The sequence below is a fragment of the Pelecanus crispus genome, chromosome 5 (genome assembly GCF_030463565.1).
Source record: "Pelecanus crispus isolate bPelCri1 chromosome 5, bPelCri1.pri, whole genome shotgun sequence".
NCBI classification, from domain to species: domain Eukaryota; kingdom Metazoa; phylum Chordata; class Aves; order Pelecaniformes; family Pelecanidae; genus Pelecanus; species Pelecanus crispus.
The window spans coordinates 32076277-32093601 of NC_134647.1; positions in this window are offsets into that span (position 1 = coordinate 32076277).

Here is a 17325-nt window from a genome sequence, read left to right on the forward strand (position 1 = left end):
GTAGGAGGCATCCAGCGCAGTAAACCCCCGGAGTGCGCCGCTGTGGCACACTTACAGTGCTGGGGTATCCTACACTCCACACAGCAGTTAATTTCAAAACAAAGGGGTATGTGGGTTCAGTGATTTCCTAAAGGTGTTGGTTGTATTCTTAAAAAAAAAAAAAAAAACAGCTTAGATAGGCTTACTTTACTTCGATTATACTAGTGCTGCGACATTGGAGGAAAAGCTTTCATATGTACTATTGCGAGAAACTCTGCATTTTACATTGCAAGCAAAGCAAGGAAATGGAGCCTTTCCTTTATTCCTAAGCATTCCTCGTTGGTGTGTCTAGAATTTTCCTATTTCATTATTCATGCCTTTGTTCTATTTTCATAGTCTAGTTAAAAATGCTTGTATGCAAACCTGGGAAACTACCAGGTATCAAGTCTGACTTGCTAATTGAGTCAGTTGTGCAAGAAGGCAGAGTTAACTGAACAGTGATTGCATAATAAGTAACTTGCATCAAACTATTGAGTGGTTATCTTGTTGGAAAATTCAACAAATGAAAAGGAACTATGGTGATATTAAGGTTATTTTTCAGCACAGCAAGCTAGTAACAAGCAGAGTACTTTCAAGTGGCTTATCTTCTAAGTATAAATTCGGGCCTGCGTGTTTTGTGCAGCCTACTCATAGAGATTCAGTTTGAGCAATGATGTGTTCATGGTCTACTTGGCACGCTTGTATTTTTTTTCATGGGCATGTCCTTGGACTCATGCTAGAGCAAGCTTAACAGTTCTTATTTCCCATATTCTAAAGCTTATCCAAAGGTTCTTCCAGAAAGCAGACCTTGTCATTGCAGTCCACATACAAGCTCAGAAGAACATTGCATTGTGATGTATGCTTTCAGATTTCATTGTTTATTATGTGAGCAGTATGTATTTTTCTTTACTTGCAGAAATCAGAACAAGGTTGATGCCTGGTCCTCTTGATGAAGAGAGGAAGACATTTTAAAGGATATTTTTTCACTCTGTGTGTTTCCAGGGATAACAGGGGTTAATAAAAATTTCTTACTTCTGTGTTTTATAAATGTTGTTTATTTTAAATTGCTTATTTTTAAATTGAACATTACTCTTTCTTGTATGAAAATTATCTTTGATGTCGCTAGAGCTTTTTTCTTAAAGCCTGAAAGGAAAAAAAAAAAATCCAACTTTTTGCTCACCAGAAGATGGTGCTGTGCAGTGTGGTTTGAAAAAATCTGTATTTTAGCCATCTGATTATAATTACTTTCATGTCTTGGGAGTCTGATATTAGAGGTGCATTTCAGCAACGCTTTCTTTTGTTTGGCAGCTGATTAATACAGGCAGTATTTCTATTACCTTTACAGTAGAGCTAGTGGTCTGTCTGTCTGTCTTTGTTAATGGACAAGCACCCCAGATGCCGTCCTGTGGATGTTTCATGGGCACTGAGGCTTTTGCAGCGTGTCCCGAAGGAGGCACGTGTTGTCTCTGAGTGGGCAAGAAATTGAAAAGAGAGACTCTGACGAGCTGTCCCTGGGCATGTGGTTGACCTCTGTAACATTGCATTGCATTAATGTGATTACATTACATTAACATTAACTGTAATGTTAATGTCTGTCTTTGGAACTGGGACTCCTCTGGGAATTCCTGCCTGTGCTCCCAGGAGTTCAAAGCTCTGAGCAATTTAGAACCATGGAGTGGCTGAGGCTGGAGATGGTCTAGACCATCCCATCTGCTAAAAACAGGGTCAGCTAGAGCAGGTTGCTATGTCTATCTGGGCTTTTGAATATCCTGTTCCAGTGTTTGATCACCCTCACAGGAAGAAAGGTGTTTTGTTGACGGTTAAACACTTTCCTGTGTTTCAGTCTGTGTCCATTGCCTCTTGTCCTGTCACTGGACACCACTGAGAAGAGTCTGGCTCTGTCATCTTTGCTCACCTCATCAGGTGTTTATACACATTGATAACATCCCCCTGAGCTTTCTCTTCTCTAGGCTAAGCAGTCCCAGCTGACAATGTCTCCTTGTATAACAGATGCTCCTGTCTCTTAATCATGTTGCCAGCTTTTCATTGAACTTGCTCCAGTATGTCCATGTCTCTTGCAGTAGAAGGTGCAGAACTGGACATAGCACTGCAGCACTGGTGATGCCACATCTGAGTAGAAGGGAAGCACCACCTCCCTTGACCTGTTGGTGAAGCTTTTTCTAACACAGCCCAGGATGCTGATGGCCACCTTTGCCACAAGGGCACATTGTGTGTTGTGTCCGGTATACTGCATATTTATCGTTTTCCTGTAGCATACATCATCCAGGAAATCTCAATGTTTAATCTGTTCACACAGCCACCAGGATAACAGACTCCAAATACCCACTTTGAAGAGCCACAAAATAAGTCGGGTATAAGAACTTGCAACACTTGCTGATGAAATTTCAGGCTATGTTTGGAAAAAAAAGGTAAAAATGGATGCCTGAAGTAGCTCTTCAAGTTAGGCACATAAACCAGTAGTTTGATTTTTCTGAAAAGATTTAATTGAGCTATTTAACATCCCACCTGTATGTATTAGAAATCAAACTAGTAAGGTCCAAATCAGTCTGTCACATACTCATACTTAGCTTGACTTTCTGGAGGAGCAGTAGTAAAGTTAGATAATAAAGACATCAAGTAAATGTTTGCAAGTGTGGGACCCTATTTCACCCTTGCTTCTGCACAGACTGTGGTGTGGCATTGCCTGCAGGAAGCTGAGGCTGCACTGGAGTTAGTGGGGCTCTGTATGGAAGGAAGATTAATTTAGGAAAAAAGTTAGGGTCAAGGTTCCCAAAAGTCTTGTGAGGCACCTGCATTTGCTGGGAGTGCAACTTACTGTGCCTGGGGCCAGCCAGAAATATTCAGGTGTTCACTTTGGAATCTTCCCAGATAAATCCTCATTCTCCTTCTGGTTTGAGTTTTTGGGGTATAGTTGTAGAATGTTTTCTAGATTTTTCTCTGCGAGCATGCCCTAAGGCTAAAATCTTAGTGGAAACTTTCACAATGCCTCTGCTAATGAAGCAAAATTATTAAGGAAAAAATCTCTAGCTCCTTCCATACAGCTGTTTATTTCAGTTCATGCAGGCAGATTTTCTTAAGCCAATTTTGAGTAGTTGTGGTCCATGCTGACACTGAAACTTTTAATTAGAAGGGCTAATGAAACCATGTCACTTCTGTTCCCTATTAGGTACTGTGTTAAGGAAATACTAGGTAAGAACTGCTAAATGTATATAAGTGTAAGAAAAACCACAAGTGGTCTGCTTTTCTCATATAAAGCGGATATTTTAAAAGAATTGCCCACAAAAGTATAGAAACAATATAACACACCTGTGCTCTGAAAGCCTAGTTACTTGGACCTTGATTGCTAAGGTTTGGTTACACAGGCAGACCTATGTTCTGATTAATGATATCTGATGAAGTAGTAAGGATCCATCTAAAAGAAGTGGCTAGGAGAATGAAAGTTTCCATTTTAGTAATTATTTTTGAGAAATGTGAATAATTACTATCAGTAGTGTGGAAAAAAAAAAAAATCTGTGCTCTTATCCTCTTGTTGCCTATATGCCCTCCTCTGGTTTCTCCAGATGAGAGATTAGCTTGTCCAAGAAGGGTTTACAGACAGAATTAACGTTCTAGTGACAGTTAGTTATGGTAACTAAAGGTGATGCTGGTACTTCTGCTCAGAAATCCTTATACAGTGTGTTCATGATGCAACTGTTAATAGATAATTAAAACTAATATATAAGGTGGTATACAGGCTTTCATCTTCATCCAAATGCTGCATGGGAGAGCATGAAAATTGGTCCATATCTTAGCCAGAATTCAGATAATGCGCAATTACCAAAATAATAAAATGGAGTCTCTTTTGGTTATAGGAAATAATGGTATACATAACATACTGTTCCCACTTAAAACAGAAAGCACCAACCTATTCCTACTTTCAAGAAGATAGAAGAAATCTTCCACAGCATACTATAAATTTTAATGGTAGAGTGATTGCTCAGAGTTTGCTTCTGATCTTTGTCATATGGTTATTGCAATATGTAAGCAGATTCACTAAACTTGAGTGAATAAATCCTTGAAAATATCACCCAATGTAGGCACGAAGTACTACACGGTGAGGGCCTTTGTCAGCCTTTCACGTTTGTCCTGTTCTGAGATGCCTCATTCCTCTATTCTTTTATTTTCTTATTCTTTATGAGTTTTTGCTTGCTGTGCTCTCTATCGTTGTACAAGGAAAGACCTTTTCTTTTGACATTCTCTTCTTACCACACCTGGTCTTCTTTCCCTACAGCAGCCCTCACTGTTTCCATATACTGAATCAATCATGAGCCAGCCACTGAGTTGCTAGCCTGTCCTGCGTGCCTGCACTGTGCAGTTCACTGCTCACTTTTGCTGCCTACTATAGGTTGGACAAGGAGGTAAAGTGATAGTGTTTTTCATGACTCTGCAGAAGTCTACCCATGTATCTTGGAGTTTGGCAGAAAGAATGTGTATCATGGTTGATTAGCAGTGATGAAAGACATGCATATCAAAATTAATTCCTCTGGAGAGAACTAATGACTTATTTACCATTTCAGTCTCTCTGAGCTCCCATGCAGACCTTTGTGGCTGCCTGCAGAGTGGTTAATTAGTTTCATCTATCAGAGGCAACTACATCTTGCAGCTTCTAAGTGGAAAGGGTACCACTGCAAAAGTAATTTTTTTTACAGTCATCAAAGCACTTTTTTCTGGAATCAGCTATGTTTCATTGCCTTTATAGCTCATATACTAATCCTGTGCTTTCATTCAGAGCGTATGCAAGCAGCATAGAATATAATTCTGGTTGTATGTATTTTTTTTAGACCAAGAAAATACGTTGTACTTTGTTGTAATCATACCATTTAAATTAAAGCATTTTGATAGATACTTCACCAAACTTCTAGGTGAAGAAAAATGTGTGGTGACAATAATATCTTTAGCCAAGTATCTAATATATATGAATTTCTATCTCTTCATATGTAGCAACTGTAATATTTCATGGTACTTCAGAGATCTTCAGAAAAACATGCTTCCTGCCCAACTAATGTACAATGTGCATATATACATATTTGCATATCTGTGTATTACATTTTATATTTGAATTTCCTTTTAAACATTTTTCAGCTGCATATGCATTCAAATTTCTCGTTTGCATTTTGGCAGAGGATTGGAATAGCTGTGAAAACACCTGTTAAATACTGATAGGAAACTCCTTTGCAGTTGATATGCAGCTGTGTCTTTCACTATTGAGAGAATGTGCCAGGCCTGGCTCATCATTCTTTCAGGTATACTAACACTTGAAGGGCTGAGTTACCTGTCTCCGTGGTGAAGTGTGCACAGAGAAATTCCCAGCAGCTACACAGTGATGAATGGCTAGGTCTTGACTCGCAGTTTTATTAGCTTATTAGTGGCAACAGTTCAAATGAAATTACAGCTATTATGCTCCATTATAAGTACTAAACAATTTACTTCTGCTGAAATTCCTACTGACAGCTCTGCCTGCCAGCATCCATCTTTTGTGTGTGTATGGATATTCAGGAGAGCATAGGGTAGAATAAATTACTCTCTCGGCAATTTACTGAGTTGTATGAAAGTGAGAATAAAGGCTTTTCAGCATGAAAAATGAATCCATGTTCTTTTTCTGTTAGCTGTGTGGAGAAGTTACTAAAATAACAGGATATGTGATCTCATTTCTGTTTTTTTCATTGCTGAAAAAGTTCGGGTGAATTAAGAACTACTGCTACTGTTTAAAACCCCTTTTTCTCTTGTGTTGTTTTTCTGTGGAAGTTGGTTTTGTTTAATCATGCAGTCTATCTACCTGTCAGTCCTTTCCAGTGTCGCTATTGGCCACTTTAAATAAGGAGCTGCAGAGCAAATAATCTGGGAGTATTGGGAAGACTGCTGAATGAATAGATGAGGATGACTCAAACGAATGCCCCTACTGAAGGAAAACTGGGGAGAATTCAGCCTTTGTGCAGTGTGTTTGAAAGCGATAGGCTGAGAATTCAGTATGTGTTGGCTCTGCGTGCTGGAGCCAGCATGTGCTGTCTCTCTCCTGGTCCGGTTCACAGAGGACATGGTGGGTAGGAAGGGCTGGAATTACTTTAATAGGAAACAACAAAGGACACAAGTCCATAAAAAAGCTTTGGTAGTTCATGTTCATGAAACACATAGTTAAATGACAAGCAAAGTTTCTGTGCTTTGCACTTTGTCTAAGTATACAAGAAAAACTTGTGGCTTAAGGAAGCTCTATGCTGTCTGGTATAAATCAATATAAATTGGGAAATCTATTTGGGATTTAAAAGAACACACAGTGGCCCAGGAAGTGGAATAGAAGGGGATTTTCTTGCTTAAAAAAAATGGACCAAAGCTCAGCCCCCTAACGATTTCTGCAGTCTGAGGTTTGTCTGGCAGTGAAATTATGAAGTTTTGGCATGTGCATGCTTGTATCTCAATTTCCCTTCTCTCTCGTTCTTTTCCTTAGAGTATTCTGGCTTTGTGGACGGGTACTGCAATGTATTCAACATGCAACTAACTTCTGCCATCCCATTTATTAACTTTCTGACCTCATTTTTCTGCATGCAGCAATTTGGCCTCAGACAGTATCTTTGCACCATGGGTTTCAGGAATCTATACCACATCCTCTGCTCTAGTTTTTCTTTCCAAAAGTGGTTTGAGACACTGCTTGCATGATACATTACACAAATAGGAAGAAAATAGGTCCTCAACTTGAAATTAGTTATTTGTCAGAGAACAATATTTGCTTAGGTGGAGCACTGCAAAAGCTCAAGACTCCGTGGTAGTTCATTTGTTTATGGGATGCTGATCTAAAAAGGTATTATTCGAGTGGAATATGGTTAGATGAAATGAGGGACATATTCAGCTGTTTGACTTCCAGTGGATACAGATTCTTCAGCTTCCAGTAATATTCTCCAATAGTTAATGACAATGGAAGGTATGCAACAGGCAACATTTGTGAATGTACAGTATCAGGCTTCTAAAGGCAGTTCTTCATTCCTCTTAATGCAAATAATCCTTTTGCAGTCAGTGCATAACTGGGATGAGGAATATCCCTTTTATTTGCAAATAGACTTGGAAGATTGCAGCACCTGTAATACAGATACTGTAAATAAAGGTATCTCTCATAACTTAAATCGTTATCATTCAAAGTATTTAAGCACATGCTTGTTTCCAGCTTTATCAAAGGACTTGTCTTTAAGTGCAGGCAGAAAGTTACATACACGCTTGTTGGTACAGGGAATTGAGGTTTTTGCTATTCGCTGCATACTTAAAATCTTGAATTTTTATCTTCCCCTAGGGCAGAAATGTAGTCAAATAGCAACGCTAAATACATCTCTGGATTATGCCTATAACAGTCTGTTTTAATCAAAGCAATTCCTGTTGGTATGTTAGGTAAGAAGATCTCTTATTTTTTTTTTATGTTCCTAAATCCCTTTTAACCCTTGTCCCAAAAGGAACTTCTGTCTGACTAGAAGATGGGGCTTATTTCCCACTTGTCTGATGTACCTGCCACCATTTCTCACTTTCTCCATTTGCAGAGCTTGCCTATTGCGCAAGTACCAGTAGTGAATTCAGACTTACTGATGATAGGTTTTATTATCTTTCTTGGATGCCTTTGACATTGTCCATAGATTTGCATACCTGACTGGAGATTTACTGAATAAATTGGGAGTTAGGAGTCCTTCCTATGATAATTTTGTAAGAAGTGTTAAACACATGGTTTTTAATCGAAGTGGACACTGCTTAATGATAACATTAAACTTGATGGAAGATGTTTGCATGAACGGTGAGATTTGCACATCTACCGGCAGAAGGTAGCTATCTAGTTCATATGTAGGGTTTGAATACTACCAGTGAGGTGAAAAGACAGTCATCTACTAAAAAGACATTACTATATCAGGTGATATTAATCCACCAAAAATTTTACTTAGATAATGGAAATAACTGTAAGTATAAGAATGCTTGCATCTTAGTAGGATTGTCTGACAGTGATACTTTCATAAAGCTAGAATTTTTTTAAATAGTTTTAATGTTATATAGGCATTATTTACTTAAATATTCAATAGACTGATATTTTATTACAATCTTTACAGTGTCAACATCAAAACAGCACTTCCATTCAAACAGAGCCAGAAATTTTTTTCTTACGTTCAGACACACACATGCAGGATGGTGACATAACTCTTCTCAGATGCATATGATTTTTTAATTAGTCAGGTCAAATATTAAAATGGCACGAAGCCAATCAGTGAAATTAAGGTTTCTCCTTGTGGAGAATGCTTTTATTATGGCAACAGTATAAAACTATTGCCCTTGCTATTAATTTCTTCTTGTTGAAGTATTTGAGATTTGCAGCTCACTTGGGGTTTTTTTTGTCATGCCAACTCGGAGTTCCTTTTTAAATTCTTCTGTTTGATAGACAAATAAGACTTGCCTTTTTTCCTTTAAAAGGCATTGTTTTGATATTTGCAATGCACAGACATGGGACATTGATAATAAAGCAATATGTGAATGTCAAGAGCCATCAAATATTAACATTCAGTGCCTGAATAAAATAAACCATTATTACTGAGTTTTGTTCAATACCAAAACGAGCAGCATAAAATGTTAATTGTGTTCTGAAAAGGTTTTATTTCCCTCCAAAATTTTTTTAGTAAATTTCTTAGTATATTACAGGTTTTCTTAAAATAAGAAGACCTTGTAAATCTCTTTAAAACCTCTTATCTGAGATCAGGTTGGAGGAAAAAAATAAAGTTATTGATGTGTTTTCCAAACGTGGATTCATGTGGATTCATTGTCTTGACTTAAAATTCTTCTTCCCCGTAACCTAGTACTTCACAAACTCTGCATTATCTCAGTCTTATGTTGGAATTATAATTCCTCTTTTGTGGAGCGACTAGACCTTTTTTCCAAACAAAAAGTCACTGAACTCATTACCTTAATATCCAAAGCTAAAAGCACCATTTTGCAAAGCAGTAGTTTCAAATGAGTAAAAATCACTTCAGCAAATGTCAGATATTACTTCTAGCATCTTTGTCTGTTGAGTCTTTAGTCCTCGGTCAAACTGAGGTAAGACGCTCTGGTTTCTGCTAAAACTTAGACTGAAACAGCACTGAAGCATCAGTGGAATGATGTACCATTTTGGTATTGAGATTCTGACATTTTACTGCTCTGATATATTTTTGCTTAATTAGGCTTCTATAGTTAAATCTAAAAGTTGCTTTCTATAAAATAAAGTGAATTATGTCTTTTGTCCTTTTTCTTCCTTCCCCATTCTTTGACCCATTTTTCTTTGGTTTTCCTTCTCCCCTCTTTCTTCTGATGTAGCTGAGCATCTGACTTTGTCCTAGGAACTAGTGTGTTTCTTGGGCAGGCTGGGAAATGAAGCCTCATTCAGAGAAGGGATTTGTTTTTTAAGGAAGGATTTCAATTTACTGGCACTTTAACCTAATGTAGCAGTTCTGTCTTCCCAATGATAAGGTCCAAGAGATAGGAACTCCAACACTTTATTCCATGAATTCAGTGTAGTCAGCAATGTTCACTCTCAGCCTGTTGTAAAGTCAATTAGTCTATGGAGTAACTCCATCTGAGTTCAGTGAGGCTTTTGAGCATGCTTGCTGAAAGACTTCTGATTCCTTTTGTAAGATTGTTATTCAGGCAGTGAGAGCAAGTGATGAGGTCCACTGGTCTTCATAATTAAATAAAACAGTTTGACTTTGTAGTAAAATCTAAGCAGATTATGCTGACAGCCATTAAAAAGTACAGGAGAGACTTAAAAAGTCTTGGTTTCTAAGAGGAAGGTGAGGCAAGTGCATGGTCTGAATTATGAGAAATAGCTTATTTAATAGCTGTTGAGCCATTATGGAAAAGGAACAGAATCTTCCATATGTTTCATATGAGAGCAGGCAGGCATCACTCCCTGCTTTACAAGTAAATCTGCTTAGAATTCAAAATTCTTGTTCAAGACTGGCATTTATCATTATTTTCTCAGCCAGCAGCTCCTGAGAAGAAAACATTGAGAGAGAAGCTTCTCCAAGCATTTAAGTTATTTTCCCCATGGTCATGTACAAATATGCAGAGAATTTTGGCTAAACCATCGCTGTTGGTTTTGTTTTTATTTTAAATTTCTATGCGAATCTGCTAATTCATAATTTCATCCTGAATACTTTATGGAAAATACAGATATGCTTTCTCCCAAATAGAGTAAAAATCTGTGCTACAAGGCACACCACTTAGAAATCATACAGAAGGTTCCTTTTTATATTAAAATGTAACCATAAGCAAACTTTTGTCTGGAACAGATTTAATCAACTGTCATTAGAACTTTAGATAAGAGACAAACAAGTAAATCAGTAGTGTTCCTCATTTCCAGATCTGAAGTATTCAGTGAATGTCAGATGTGTTTTAATACTTCAGGTCTGGTGTTTGCAAAGGAACCTGAAGGAAGATAATTTTCTTTTGTCCCATAACAAACACAAGTAAACTTTTCATGAAATTGAATAACGAAGGAAATGACAAGCAAATTCATATGGGCTCTAGTCACAGAAGGACAATAAGTCAGGCTGTATCACTGTATCAGAGGACAAAAGTTCATAAAATAGGTTTCATGTTTAGGATTCCAAAATGTTATAAATGAAAGTAAACGATGAGCAAAAATGACAGAACAGTCCTTTTAGAAGGTCCTGTTATGAACTTGAGTTACAGCTTCACTGTGGGTGAAGTTCTATCAGTAAAGTTTAATACTGCAGTGGATTTCATAGGATAGTTTTAGTTTATGGGATAGCTATTATATTTGCCTGTATTGCATCTAATATTATTTATCAGCAGATACAGGATTTTCAGTCAGTGTCTTCCTCTCTCTGAATTTTCCACAATCCATTAAAAACAAAGATGATCTTTACTTTGACTCTTGACCTCTTACAATGTCGTATCACTTGTGGGTGAACTATTGATAAGAATCCTTTAGTTGTTGTTGCTGAATTTTAGTAAATATAAATGAAAAATGCCTGAATACTTTAGAGCTGTTATTTGGAATACTTTTTGATCATCAAGGACATGCATAAAAATGTCCAAACTAATCAGATTTTTAATTTTAGTTGGAACCTAGCACTGCAGTAAAATGAAGTTGAAGAGTACTGTGAAATCTGCGAGTGAATTTCCAGAACATGAGGGATACTGACACTGCCACTACTGGGAACCTGATTTCATTGGTCTTATGATTGATCAGGATACATGCAACTTGTGAGCAAATGCAAACATGAAATAGAAACTCGGGCCACTTTATCAAATGCAAACCTGTATGATGATGCTGAAAGTTAATGTGAAAAAAGTTTCCACAACTCTGTTTTCTAGAATGGCTTTTGGGAAGGAGGTCTGTACAACTGCAGTGAGGCTGAAAACACCTGTGACAGTCATTCTGCTCTAGGACTTAAAGCTAAAATTCTGTAAAACCTCTTAGCTTTTCATTTGTCTCCCAAGCTTTGCTTTGAATTTTAAGGTTTTGAAAACAAATACATGGGGGGGGGAGGGAGGGAAGAGGTGAGAGGGAAGGGGGGAAAAGAAAATTCTCCAGATGCAACTCACTTGTGTTTTATTTTACTTCAAAAAAGAGGCATGCAAAGTCTTGCACCCGTAGAAGGGGAAGCTGGCCAACTGGAAAACTGCTTTGCAAAAAAGGCACTGTGGGTCCTGGTGGACACCAAGCTGACCATGAGCCAGCAGTGCACTCTCATGGCAAAGGCCAGTGACACCTTCAGCTGTGCTAGGAAAAGTGTTGACAGCAGCTTGAGGGAGGTGGTCCTTTCCCCTCTACTCAGTACAGGTGATGCCACATCTGCAGTGCTGAGTCTGGTTCTGTGCTTTCCACTACATGGGACATGGCCATACTGGAGGACGTTCAATGAAAAGTTGGCAACGTGATCAAGAGACGGGAACATCTGTCATACAAAGAGAGGTTGAGAGCTGGGACTGTCTAGCCTAGAAAAGAGAAAGCTCACGGGGATGTTATCAATGTGTGTAAACACCTGATGAAGTGACTAAAGATGATGAAGCCAGACTCTCTCAGTGGTGTCCAGTGACAGGACAAGAGGCAATGGACACAGACTGAAGTACAGGAAACTATGTTTAAATATAAGGAAAATCTTCTTTCCTTTGAGGGTGATGAAACACTGGAGCAGGTTGCCTAGAGAGGTTGTGGAGTCTCCATACTTGGAGGTACTCAGAAGTCCAACTAGACATGGTGCTGAGCAACCTGCACAAGCTGACCCTGCTTTGAGCAGGTGGGCTGGTCTAGATGTGTCTGGAGGCCCCTTACAACCTTAGCCATTCTGTGATTCTCTAATTCATCTCAAGCAAACACATGGGAAACCTGAGACAAAGAAACATTGCAGACCATGGTGACCTGAAGCTAAATCTACCTGTGATACAAAACTTTCCTAATCCCCTTAATCATTGATCTAAGGGCTTGTAATGACATTCAGGATGTTGTTTTGTTCTGTTAGGAGTTCCATTTCCAGACTTCACTCAGCTGCATTTGGTATGAAAGTCCATCTTCAGAATAGCTGGTGACATTCGCAAGTGTCTCTAGCTGGTATAGTTTTGCCCATTTGTGGTTTGGGGGGGGGAACCCCAAACAACCAAAAAACACACTTAATTGATTATAGATCCAACAGAGCAGTTGCTTCTCAAGAGGAATTTGGTGCCATCTTGTGAACTTTTGTTTTTGTTAAATCTAACAGTGCAAGCAATGTGACTGACAGCAATATGAATAGACAAATTTTGGCAGGATGCTTTGCCAGAAGTGGCTGCCAGAAACCCCCACACAGCAAGAAGATGACAGGATGGATATTTTCTGCCTACCTGGATCATGGGTTTCCCAAAGCCTCTGATTTGGCTGTGTTCAGTCTTGCACGTCCTTAAAAATTCTAAGCAATAATCACCAGAATGTTTCTATGTGCATATCACAAAAAACACTAATTGGTAGGACTGGTTTTACATAGCATTAGCAAACACTACAGAATGTTTCAATAGGAACAGGCAAGGAAACAAATTCATATTGTCCTACTTTAGCCAGTTATAATAGGCAGCTAAATTCCATGGATAGTCAGTGAAAGGATGCACCATGCTCCAGATGTTGATTTAGAGCCAGAGATCCATTTAGGAGACTGTCTAGCAAATGGATGCCTGATGTGTGAACTGCTTCTCTAAACTGCCAGCAATTTTCATTGCATCCCTTACCGAAATGGAGAAGCCCCAATTCTATGATCTATTTTTAAAGATGTAAATTCTTAAACTCAAGTTAATAAATGAAGCCATTAATGCAGCTAGACTCCTCAGCCTGTTTAGTATCAATTTATTTAACCTGAAAAATGGTCAGGGAAAATAAGCAAATATGGTACTGAGCTATCTTTCTCCTTTTAAATAAAACAAGGGTTTGCATATACTTTAAAAATAGATCCTCTCAGAAACTTAGATTTTATTGAGAATGGCAGTGTTTGGATCCATTTTAAGAAAAGTTATATGTGAATAACTTTCTGAGAGAAGGATACATGGTTTTCTTCTGTAATCACTGCTTTTAATTTTCTTAATGTACTTTTCACTGTTGTTTTGTCTGAATGCATTTTTATTTTTGCTCTTCCAGACAGGATCCTGCCACAAGCATTTTTAAATCAGACATTAATAGCATAGTTCACAGTTGTTACTGCCAGTGCTCAAACACAAATACTGCATTTGTGTTCAGAGGAAAAAGCAAACATCAGATTTTAATTATGTGCATTTGTGCTTTCTTCTGTGCTTAAACAATCTGGCATAAGGAGTTTACATCACTATCAGTTAACTGTAGGTCTTTAACTAGCAGGATCACCAGCTGTATGGTTTGCATTGATGGGGGTTTTGTCCCATTTTTTGCTTGTTGTTTTTAAATGGCAGAATTGCCAGGGAACTTGAAGCTTCGTGTGATTCCTTTATCCATAAGAAACACACTAGGAGAGGCTTTTGTACTGAATGCTTAATTAAAATTAGTCAATTTATTTTCAGACTGTTTGCAAACAGTTTTGGGGGTTTCTTTATGGGACTCAGTATGACTGAGCAGGCTGAGCTCTAGAGCAGAGATCAGAATTATAGAGTCCTGCCTTCATTACTGTGACCTGCACTATAATCTCTTCTTCTTGTGTTCCTGTTTCTGAACAGACAAATGATGAGTGGTTTGTCAGCTCTTGGGAGCATGGATTGACTTTCAGTCTGTCTGTCACAATAGGACTGTCCTCTTGGCATTTCTAGGCACATTTCTAGTGATAAGCTTTAAAATTTGAAAAACCTATATAGGTCATTCAGGCTGATCAGTTGTTGAAAACTATTGTGATTATTCATTCTCTGATGGATCACTAGAACCACATTATAATTATTCCTTACATTTTGTAAGGTATGGGAGGTGCTGAACTTTAGCATCAGTAAACTCTCTATATAAAGACATTTATTCTTTGCAAAGAACTATAAACAAAAATTCTTTATATGTTAAGATAAGAAAGGTCACAAAGAAAATTCTATTACTTGTTGTGGAGCTTGGTCAGATCTCATTCGTAGAAACAAGAAGAGAATTGGGCCTATTATGAGTTAAGTGCCAGGGGAGTGCTCAGAGAACATCCAGCAAGGACTCTGATCAAATTGCTACTCAGAATAAGAGAAATATGAGCTAAACCTGAGATGGAGTGTGTACCATGCAGAGCCCCAGGCCTTTATCAATAGAATTGTGGCAAGTAAACCAGGAATGTTGTTACCTGAGATGCCAAGTATTTACAACTTGTACCACTGAACAAAGTAAAACTTCATTGTACTATTTTTTGGTTTATATAAATCCACTTACACTTGTTTCTCATTTTAAAATCTGGTCTTCTAACATACTAGCATTTTGGTTTAGATTGGTATTGTAAATGGTTGAAATTAATTATTTTGTAATATATTTAACTGAGAATATGAATCTGATATAGCTGGCAGTGAATGGCAGAAGATTTAGATTTTGTTGACTTGTCCCCCTTTTTATATAAATGGGAGTTAGCATTAATTCTTTCATTTAGAAGTTTGATTATAATCTAGAGACTCTTGTTAAAGTGTTGGCTAAAAGGAGTGTTACAAGCAAAATGTTTTCATTTTGTTTGCAGCTAGGAAAGTTTTATTAAATGTGCTGTTGTGCCAAAGCCATAGAAATAGTTGGTTTTTTATGCAGTGTGAGGTCAAGTCCAGCAGACTGGATGTTAAGATTTCTCTTGAGTGACAAACATTGATGACTTCGAGAGATAAGTGCTCATTAATTGTATTTTAAAGTTTTGGAGATTGGCCAAAACAGAATCCATGTTTGCGATTCTTTCTGAAACACAATGATACATCAATTTATTGTTGATCTTGACTGGAGAAAAGTATATACCAATTATTACTCACCTCTGAAAGGAATTTGGGTAGATATATCTTATGCTCCATTTTTGAGTAGTGGAAAGAAGTTTAGTATTTATGAAATCAGCTCTTTTTTTTTTTCTAGCTCTTTCATGCAGAACACTCAACAGGAAGACCAAGAGGCCCATCTTTGGAAAATGAATTATTATTTGGGTGTTACTTTATAGTATGGACAATGAAGCTGATATGGGTGGATAAAAAGGGATGAATGAAATACATCTTGTCTGTTTTCAATAACTGCCTTTCTCTGTACCTGCAAAAGACTTTTTTAGCACACTGAAATAAAGGAACAGGAGAAATATCAAACAAAGTAGAAGGAAATTGAGTGTGTATGTATTGTATATTTGTGATTACGGAGTCACTGGGAGAGAATGAACTTTGAGAAATTAAGATAAACTGAACTTGAAATAAATACAAATAGGACAAGTAGAGGCATTATCAGTCTGGGAGCTCGTACCTGAGTCAGATGGGATGCCAGCAGGATAGGTCTGGAAAAGCTGGAATGTGATCTTAATTTTTTTTTTTATAAGTATGAAAGAACATGTAGAAGGAAAAGTGAAGATTTTTGTTCTGACAAATTTGTTTTTCTAATGATTATAGGTATTGGAGCCAGCTTATATGTAATGAGGTGCAGTGTGACTATGGACACTCAAGACTTGGCTACACAAAGAGAAATAGCAAGTGCTATCCAAGGCAGCAGTACAAGTAGTTTGAAGGATCTGTGGATGATCACTTTTCCTCACAGTGTGAGAATTTAACTAACTTGTGGTGTGGAAAGCTGTAAAGATAAGACAACAGTACACTGACTTTGCATGAAGACTGAATATATTTAATACTTTGTTCTTGAGAATACTCCTTGCATGTCTGTCCTCAATCAGCAGAGGCTTGTTTTAAAGAATTGGCCCATGACCATGGAAAGAAGACTGCTGGGATGGCACTAGTTGGAATCACTCCAGAGGACTGTAAGCATTGTGCATTGTGTGCATTAATGAAAGGCACAGGATAATTTTGGAAGAGGGGAAGCAATTTCCATATTATTTTATAAGATGTATGTATGTATAATCATACATCTTGAACATATGTATTTTAAATCTCAGCATTGAAAAACTTTGCTGTATTGAATTGGTGAAGTATATGAACTTAGATAATCCTAATTTGCTGTGTTTGGGGAAGCACAAATGAACAGTGTGAATCTGGAATCATTCCATGTTACTGACTGTGCTTTGTTCCAATGGTTTAATTAGGGAACAGTGTCACACATTGCCATAGAATGTCAAGATTTATCTGCCCCTATCTGATGATCTTCTGGCTTTAGTAACAAATAAGAGCATAGTCCTCCTTGGAATGGCTTTGAAGGCATGAGATGAAAATATTATTCAAAGATGGGTAAAATTAATACATCCTTTTAGAAATAAACACAGTGAAGTTAACTGACCTGCTCAAGACATATTAGCAAAGTGTGTCAGCAGTCAGAGCATTTAAATTTCCTGACTCCCAGTCCCTCTTCTTACCTCATTTTTTCCAGATCAGTCTACAGAATGGTGCTCTCACCGGTGACTGAGGCAGTCAACAGAGCTGAAATATTGTGTATATGTTTTTCCTCCAATGAGCTTTCTTCTTGTAAGTAACTTACTCCTTTAGGACTTTTTGGTTTGGTTTTTGGTTTTTTTTTTTTTTTTAGGTAAGAGGAAGAGAAAAGGAGTGAAGGAGATAAATAGGGTGGCAAGTTAAATCTGAAAGAACATTTTGACATTTCTTACTGATACTTATACTTCAAAAGGAATTGGACATCACCATAAGTTAACAAAATGAAAATGTATGCAT